Source organism: Toxorhynchites rutilus, chromosome 3 (assembly GCF_029784135.1).
Source record: "Toxorhynchites rutilus septentrionalis strain SRP chromosome 3, ASM2978413v1, whole genome shotgun sequence".
NCBI lineage: Eukaryota > Metazoa > Arthropoda > Insecta > Diptera > Culicidae > Toxorhynchites > Toxorhynchites rutilus.
Genome location: NC_073746.1, coordinates 219,469,595 through 219,479,607, shown reverse-complemented (window position 1 = coordinate 219,479,607; position 10,013 = coordinate 219,469,595). Strand labels below are relative to the sequence as shown.

The 10,013-nt window shown below is 46.2% G+C and overlaps 1 protein-coding gene across 10 annotated transcripts in view; it reads left to right on the top strand.

Moving 5' to 3' along the window:
• LOC129780382 (zwei Ig domain protein zig-8-like) overlaps positions 1-10,013 on the top strand; it is a 763,625-nt gene that overhangs the window by 178,808 nt on the left and 574,804 nt on the right. The window lies entirely within an intron of this gene.

The following is a 10,013-nucleotide window of genomic DNA, read 5'->3' as shown; positions in this document are numbered from 1 at the left end:
TGGAAGACCAGATCGCGTAGTAGTTGTTGATCTGGCTGTGGGTCTTCCGGCTCAGGGGGTTGTTGTACTGTGGCCTCCACTGGTGCTGATTCGCGTGCCCCACTCGCGAATGAATTGCTCAGCCGTACTGAACTTCGTCTCGACACATCGCTTGCTCTGCTTGTTCTGGAGCTTAGTTCTCTCTGCACCTGCTGCTTGATCTCGTCGACTTGCGTTTGGGAGAGCATATTGTTGCGTACAATCGCTCTACGCCTCGCGTTCATCGCGTTTTGGTCAAGCCTCCCGACGAACTCTGGATACGCTTCCTCGAACATTGTTAGTATTCGAGGGCGACCGCTCATGTCCGTCTCCAAAGCAGTGCAGATGTAATAGGCGCGGATCACGAATTCGTTCATTTCGTGTGTCCACATGATCCGTCGCCTAGTAGTACCCACAAGTGTGGACGACTGTCGTCTGACAGTCGCAACACGCCTCGTAGGCGCAGCGTTTCGTTGGTGATGTCGATGGCTGCTGTTTCCGTGTGGCGGTAGCTCTTCGGGTTGAACCCGGCTGGTGGCCCGCTCTTGCACCTCGCCCTCCAGCCGCTGGCCGCTCGCTCTTACTCCCGTTCCAGGACCAGCTCCAGTTCGGGGACCCTCCTCGGGCGATCGCATTCTAAGTATTCTTCGTGAACGTAGCTCCATTTTCTGGGTGTATCTCCTTTGCCCGGGAGACAGCGGGTTGGCAAGGCCTCCATGACCCTTCCCCGGGAGAGATATAGCGCTCTGACTCGCTCGCACCCCCTCACTTAGCCACTTTCGACACCCGTTCTCGGAGCCAAGACCAGGTGTGTGTTTCCAGTTCACGCCCGATCTAAAAATGATATTCGTGGAGGCGTGAGATAGGAACATTTGAGACCAACGGGCAGGCTCCTACCCTAGTGTTGATCCCCATTTGAGAACCAGGTTCTCAAATGGGGATTTTTTTTTTTTTTTTTTTTTTTTTTTTTTATAGAGGTGAGGAACGCTCTACCAGCCTTATCTGGGAAGGGTTAACCCAGACGTCGAGTGGGGATCGCACCCACAAAAACCAAGCCCTCTACTCGTTGCCTTATTCCCCCTGGGACCACATCTAGGCGACTACTTCAGGGGGCGGCTGTGCTCATGCACTCTTCGAGTTTTCAACGATGACTAGCGTTGTCCTTCCCTTTTTCTCAACATTTTTTCTCTCTATTCGCTTTTCATTCCACTGCGCTTATGTCCTTTTCGCAGGCATCCATTTACCCGTTGAGACATGTACCGATTAGGAATTGCCCTCCAACTTGACGCGCGCCCCGTCACAATCACCCTCGCAGGATTTCTCTTCCCAGCGGAGTGCCGATTAGGTAGTGCCCTCCTACATGACGCGCACTCCGTCACAGCTACTCTCGTGGGGTATACACCATTTTGATCACGGCTTCATCCTTCGCGGTGTTTCTCCATCCAGGCCACGATCAGGCGTTGCCAGGCAGGCATTTTTGCTGTTCTCCGCGGCAGTATCCGGTTACCTGTCGAGACGTGCACCGATTAGGAAGCGCCCTCCAACTTGACGCGCGCCCCGTCACAGTCACCCTCGCAGGATTTCTCTCCCAGCGGAGCGCCGATTAGGTAGTGCCCTCCAACATGACGCGCACTCCGTCACAGCTACTCTCGTGGGGTATGCACCATTTTGATCATGGTTTCATCCTTGATGCTCGCTCCTTCGAAACGTTCGCAGTGTTTCTCCATCCAGGCCACGATCAGGCGTTGCCAGGCAGGCATTTTTGCTCTTCTCCGTGGCAGTATCCGGTTACCTGTCGAGACGTGCACCGATTAGGAAGCGCCCTCCAACTTGACGCGCGCCCCGTCACAGTCACCCTCGCAGGATTTCTCTTCCCAGCGGAGCGCCGATTAGGTAGTGCCCTCCAACATGACGCGCACTCCGTCACGGCGGCTCTCGGGGGGGACTATCCGTCTCGATTATTCATCTCTTATGAGTCTTGCAGAGCAGAGCAGTTGTATGGATGAATCGATCTTATTTTGACCGTGGATCGATCTCCGTAGCTGGTGATTATTGCGTAGATGAGGGTCCTGAGTTTTGAACTCACAATTGATCGCTTACAAAGCGAACGCGCATCAAATGTGGCTACGGAGACCCCTTTGCACTGTAATTGTAAATGTGTAAAATATGAGGTACGGCAAAATTGTTGGAAAATCATTGTAAAGAGTTCAAAAAGAAATAATAATATTTGAAATACACTGTTAGAAAATATTACTTCTTCTAAAATTTTCCAATTCGTCATTTTTTGCTTTCCGCACTTTATACTGTGTTTTTATACCTTTCAATGAAGTTAAAACCGATATGAATTTATAATATTATAATATTAGGGTAAGCATTCATTCGGTAGAACTCTTTCTGCTCTATAAAACTATGTTAATTGTATTTTTGAGTGATTATTATTTTTTATTTATTACTAGCTGACCCAGCAAACTTCGTCCCGCCCAAAATTTTTTTTTGTTATAAATACCTTCAACGAGCGCTTAGTGAAAAAACGTGAATGACGATTTTTTACTAAGCGCACGTTCATGGGTTCAATCGCAGAACTTCTAATCGATCCTATAAAATTACCTTTTGCTATAAAATTCCTAGTACTTCTACCGAAACTTGTCATTGTAATATCAGTTTTTTTAGACACAATTCTTGTTCAAGATTTTTCAACCACTTGCAAATAACATGTTTCTCCGTTACAAATAACATGTTTCTCCGTTATGTTACGTTAATACATAAATATTTGATACAGAAAATATGCATAAAGACAACCCTAAATCGAACAATTCCTTCCTCGAGTATTGCTACTACCGACACATTCGACGATTCATTTTTATTTATATAGATATAAGAAGATATGGGAGTGCGTTTTATCACATCAAAATCCATTTCCACTTGCGAACAAAGATCAATTTCGATAGCGCAAACATCAAATGAACTGACAACACTTGTCAATATATAATTGTAGAACATATGATATAATTTGGCTCCATTTGCTTGATTAATTCTCGAGTTATGCAGAAGTTTGTGTTTCATTTGTATGGCAGCCCCTCTCTCCTTAGAGACGGGGTAGGTGTGTCGAACCACCATAGAAACATTTCGTGCCCTCCAAAACCTCCACATGCCGAATTTGGTTTCATTTATTTAATTGATTCTCGAGCTATGCAAGCCACCCCTCCTTAGGAATGGGGAGGAGATGTCAAACCACCATGGAAAATTTATTGCTCCCTAAAACTTCATATACCAAATTTGGTTCCATTTGCTTGATTAGTTCTTGAGTTATGCAGAAATTTGCGTTTCATTTCTATGGCAGCCCCCCTTAGAAAGGTGTGTCAAACCAACATAGAAACGTTTATCGATCTCTAAAACCAAGTTTGATTTCATTTGCTTGATTAGTTTTCGAACTATGCAGCGATTTGTGTTCGATTTGTATGGCAGAGACCAACACCACCCCTTACCCTTCTTTAGAAAGGAGGATGGAGTGTCGATTCACCATAGAATCGTTTTGTGTCCACTAAAACCTCCACATGCCAAACTTGACTCGATTTGCTTGATTAGTTCTCGAGTTATGCAGAAATATATACTTCATTTGTATGACAGCCCCTCCCTTAGAGAGGGGGAGAAGAGTCTAATCACCATAGAAACACTTATTACACCCTGACGTATAAGGCCCCCCAAACCAACACCGATTCGGCGCTCTGGAACCTCGGGATGTTCATGTAAAATGGCGGGTTGCTGACCAACGTCGGCGCCCACAGCCTATTATTTTGGACATTGTGCGACTGTTGCAAGACAAAGAATTTCTCACCAGAGAACAAGAACCCCTGACCTTCGTGCCGCGAAAGTATCAGTTTGGCTCTGTTCATCCTCTTCTTCGTTGTAGCTTTCGTTACCCCGTGAGCCTTGCGTTTTTTGTACGGCTTGTATCCCAGGTTCTTCGTCATGATGGTGTGGGTAGTCCAGATCGACACATCCAGGTCAGCTGTGGTCTTCCGGTTCGTGCCTTGATGGCTGCTGGCGTCCTCGCCGAACACGGCCGCCCGGATATCGCACGGTCTTTCTCCCGGCATCGACGCGACGGATGTCGGTATAGATGAAATCCGCTCCACTCCGTGGGATTTCAACCGCCGGAATATGTCGCCGGTGCGTTCACCTCTCGCAAACAGCTTTACTACCACGTCGCGGTACTTCTTCATCATGCGCGGTAAACAAACAACAAATGACACCGAGTCGACACCGTGCGCGTCGGTTAGCCTATTCATGAGGCTAACGCTAACGCCAATACTTACACACAGAATGCGCACCTACAAAACGTTGAAAAGTTGTATTCGAACACCCTGTTAATGAAAGCTACACTTCGAACTTATTCCCCAACCCAATAGTGAAAATTCAGAGAAAATTTTCATTTAAAATTTGAACAATTTAAAACTGCCTTCGGGCCTGGTAAACTGAGAATCAGTCTTCCATGTTTCACATAAAACACTGCGTCCGGAATAAACATGTCCACGCCGCTGTTCACAGTTTTGTGTTTGAGTACAAACATGATTTTTTCGTACCTATGTTAGAAAATGTGACATAAGCCTTCCTGTGGGTCTTCCGGCTCAGGGGGTTGTTGTACTGTGGCCTCCACTGGTGCTGATTCGCGTGCCCCACTCGCGAATGAATTGCTCAGCCGTACTGAACTTCGTCTCGACACATCGCTTGCTCTGCTTGTTCTGGAGCTTAGTTCTCTCTGCACCTGCTGCTTGATCTCGTCGACTTGCGTTTGGGAGAGCATATTGTTGCGTACAATCGCTCTACGCCTCGCGTTCATCGCGTTTTGGTCAAGCCTCCCGACGAACTCTGGATACGCTTCCTCGAACATTGTTAGTATTCGAGGGCGACCGCTCATGTCCGTCTCCAAAGCAGTGCAGATGTAATAGGCGCGGATCACGAATTCGTTCATTTCGTGTGTCCACATGATCCGTCGCCTAGTAGTACCCACAAGTGTGGACGACTGTCGTCTGACAGTCGCAACACGCCTCGTAGGCGCAGCGTTTCGTTGGTGATGTCGATGGCTGCTGTTTCCGTGTGGCGGTAGCTCTTCGGGTTGAACCCGGCTGGTGGCCCGCTCTTGCACCTCGCCCTCCAGCCGCTGGCCGCTCGCTCTTACTCCCGTTCCAGGACCAGCTCCAGTTCGGGGACCCTCCTCGGGCGATCGCATTCTAAGTATTCTTCGTGAACGTAGCTCCATTTTCTGGGTGTATCTCCTTTGCCCGGGAGACAGCGGGTTGGCAAGGCCTCCATGACCCTTCCCCGGGAGAGATATAGCGCTCTGACTCGCTCGCACCCCCTCACTTAGCCACTTTCGACACCCGTTCTCGGAGCCAAGACCAGGTGTGTGTTTCCAGTTCACGCCCGATCTAAAAATGATATTCGTGGAGGCGTGAGATAGGAACATTTGAGACCAACGGGCAGGCTCCTACCCTAGTGTTGATCCCCATTTGAGAACCAGGTTCTCAAATGGGGATTTTTTTTTTTTTTTTTTTTTTTTTTTTTATAGAGGTGAGGAACGCTCTACCAGCCTTATCTGGGAAGGGTTAACCCAGACGTCGAGTGGGGATCGCACCCACAAAAACCAAGCCCTCTACTCGTTGCCTTATTCCCCCTGGGACCACATCTAGGCGACTACTTCAGGGGGCGGCTGTGCTCATGCACTCTTCGAGTTTTCAACGATGACTAGCGTTGTCCTTCCCTTTTTCTCAACATTTTTTCTCTCTATTCGCTTTTCATTCCACTGCGCTTATGTCCTTTTCGCAGGCATCCATTTACCCGTTGAGACATGTACCGATTAGGAATTGCCCTCCAACTTGACGCGCAACCCGTCACAGTCACCCTCGCGGGATTTCTCACCTGTCGAGACGTGCACCGATTAGGAAGCGCCCTCCAACTTGACGCGCGCCCCGTCACAATCACCCTCGCAGGATTTCTCTTCCCAGCGGAGTGCCGATTAGGTAGTGCCCTCCTACATGACGCGCACTCCGTCACAGCTACTCTCGTGGGGTATACACCATTTTGATCACGGCTTCATCCTTCGCGGTGTTTCTCCATCCAGGCCACGATCAGGCGTTGCCAGGCAGGCATTTTTGCTGTTCTCCGCGGCAGTATCCGGTTACCTGTCGAGACGTGCACCGATTAGGAAGCGCCCTCCAACTTGACGCGCGCCCCGTCACAGTCACCCTCGCAGGATTTCTCTCCCAGCGGAGCGCCGATTAGGTAGTGCCCTCCAACATGACGCGCACTCCGTCACAGCTACTCTCGTGGGGTATGCACCATTTTGATCATGGTTTCATCCTTGATGCTCGCTCCTTCGAAACGTTCGCAGTGTTTCTCCATCCAGGCCACGATCAGGCGTTGCCAGGCAGGCATTTTTGCTCTTCTCCGTGGCAGTATCCGGTTACCTGTCGAGACGTGCACCGATTAGGAAGCGCCCTCCAACTTGACGCGCGCCCCGTCACAGTCACCCTCGCAGGATTTCTCTTCCCAGCGGAGCGCCGATTAGGTAGTGCCCTCCAACATGACGCGCACTCCGTCACGGCGGCTCTCGGGGGGGACTATCCGGTACTACAGCCGTCTCGATTATTCATCTCTTATGAGTCTTGCAGAGCAGAGCAGTTGTATGGATGAATCGATCTTATTTTGACCGTGGATCGATCTCCGTAGCTGGTGATTATTGCGTAGATGAGGGTCCTGAGTTTTGAACTCACAATTGATCGCTTACAAAGCGAACGCGCATCAAATGTGGCTACGGAGACCCCTTTGCACTGTAATTGTAAATGTGTAAAATATGAGGTACGGCAAAATTGTTGGAAAATCATTGTAAAGAGTTCAAAAAGAAATAATAATATTTGAAATACACTGTTAGAAAATATTACTTCTTCTAAAATTTTCCAATTCGTCATTTTTTGCTTTCCGCACTTTATACTGTGTTTTTATACCTTTCAATGAAGTTAAAACCGATATGAATTTATAATATTATAATATTAGGGTAAGCATTCATTCGGTAGAACTCTTTCTGCTCTATAAAACTATGTTAATTGTATTTTTGAGTGATTATTATTTTTTATTTATTACTAGCTGACCCAGCAAACTTCGTCCCGCCCAAAATTTTTTTTTGTTATAAATACCTTCAACGAGCGCTTAGTGAAAAAACGTGAATGACGATTTTTTACTAAGCGCACGTTCATGGGTTCAATCGCAGAACTTCTAATCGATCCTATAAAATTACCTTTTGCTATAAAATTCCTAGTACTTCTACCGAAACTTGTCATTGTAATATCAGTTTTTTTAGACACAATTCTTGTTCAAGATTTTTCAACCACTTGCAAATAACATGTTTCTCCGTTACAAATAACATGTTTCTCCGTTATGTTACGTTAATACATAAATATTTGATACAGAAAATATGCATAAAGACAACCCTAAATCGAACAATTCCTTCCTCGAGTATTGCTACTACCGACACATTCGACGATTCATTTTTATTTATATAGATATAAGAAGATATGGGAGTGCGTTTTATCACATCAAAATCCATTTCCACTTGCGAACAAAGATCAATTTCGATAGCGCAAACATCAAATGAACTGACAACACTTGTCAATATATAATTGTAGAACATATGATATAATTTGGCTCCATTTGCTTGATTAATTCTCGAGTTATGCAGAAGTTTGTGTTTCATTTGTATGGCAGCCCCTCTCTCCTTAGAGACGGGGTAGGTGTGTCGAACCACCATAGAAACATTTCGTGCCCTCCAAAACCTCCACATGCCGAATTTGGTTTCATTTATTTAATTGATTCTCGAGCTATGCAAGCCACCCCTCCTTAGGAATGGGGAGGAGATGTCAAACCACCATGGAAAATTTATTGCTCCCTAAAACTTCATATACCAAATTTGGTTCCATTTGCTTGATTAGTTCTTGAGTTATGCAGAAATTTGCGTTTCATTTCTATGGCAGCCCCCCTTAGAAAGGTGTGTCAAACCAACATAGAAACGTTTATCGATCTCTAAAACCAAGTTTGATTTCATTTGCTTGATTAGTTTTCGAACTATGCAGCGATTTGTGTTCGATTTGTATGGCAGAGACCAACACCACCCCTTACCCTTCTTTAGAAAGGAGGATGGAGTGTCGATTCACCATAGAATCGTTTTGTGTCCACTAAAACCTCCACATGCCAAACTTGACTCGATTTGCTTGATTAGTTCTCGAGTTATGCAGAAATATATACTTCATTTGTATGACAGCCCCTCCCTTAGAGAGGGGGAGAAGAGTCTAATCACCATAGAAACACTTATTACACCCTGACGTATAAGGCCCCCCAAACCAACACCGATTCGGCGCTCTGGAACCTCGGGATGTTCATGTAAAATGGCGGGTTGCTGACCAACGTCGGCGCCCACAGCCTATTATTTTGGACATTGTGCGACTGTTGCAAGACAAAGAATTTCTCACCAGAGAACAAGAACCCCTGACCTTCGTGCCGCGAAAGTATCAGTTTGGCTCTGTTCATCCTCTTCTTCGTTGTAGCTTTCGTTACCCCGTGAGCCTTGCGTTTTTTGTACGGCTTGTATCCCAGGTTCTTCGTCATGATGGTGTGGGTAGTCCAGATCGACACATCCAGGTCAGCTGTGGTCTTCCGGTTCGTGCCTTGATGGCTGCTGGCGTCCTCGCCGAACACGGCCGCCCGGATATCGCACGGTCTTTCTCCCGGCATCGACGCGACGGATGTCGGTATAGATGAAATCCGCTCCACTCCGTGGGATTTCAACCGCCGGAATATGTCGCCGGTGCGTTCACCTCTCGCAAACAGCTTTACTACCACGTCGCGGTACTTCTTCATCATGCGCGGTAAACAAACAACAAATGACACCGAGTCGACACCGTGCGCGTCGGTTAGCCTATTCATGAGGCTAACGCTAACGCCAATACTTACACACAGAATGCGCACCTACAAAACGTTGAAAAGTTGTATTCGAACACCCTGTTAATGAAAGCTACACTTCGAACTTATTCCCCAACCCAATAGTGAAAATTCAGAGAAAATTTTCATTTAAAATTTGAACAATTTAAAACTGCCTTCGGGCCTGGTAAACTGAGAATCAGTCTTCCATGTTTCACATAAAACACTGCGTCCGGAATAAACATGTCCACGCCGCTGTTCACAGTTTTGTGTTTGAGTACAAACATGATTTTTTCGTACCTATGTTAGAAAATGTGACATGTTTGTATTCGTGGTATGTTTGGACATACGATGTTTAATCCCAATGTTTCACATGATGTTCGAACATGGTGTACAGTTTCTCTTGCATTTTCACCCCAAGCACCGGCAGTGAGTAGAGTAGAAGAAGCGAATCGGACACCACACCACCACCACTCAACGCGTGGTGTGTTGGTATGTTGACATGGAAAAAATGCTTTCCTTTCATGACAATGGGTGCTTCATCAAAAATATTGGGCAAATAAAATAAACCTCTTTTCTGTTCTGAACAAAATAAACATCGATTGATATGAGAGTTTTTCACATTTGATATCATTATTTAGTGCACGCATCAATTTATATATTGAATTTATGTAACATTCGCTATTATTAGCTATTTGAACAAGTACTAAAATTGAATTATTCAGCAGTGACATGTTAGGCGTGACGCTAACCACTCGACCACGGGAGCAACAATTTTGGCTGGATCTTTGAATACAAATGGCCAATACTGCTTGTTCGCGACGATCGCGACCCGAGCTATAAAACGAGCGGAGAAGAGGAGAAGAAAGGATGATGCAATCGCATGCACACATAGCATATGTAGTGTAGTGTAAGTGTAGCTTTTAGTTTTTTCCTTCATTCAGTTTGTGATAACATCGAGAAATTAATGGTGTGTTTTAGCCGCTGAAATTTCTCTGCTGATTCTGCTGTGTGCCGCTGAAGGT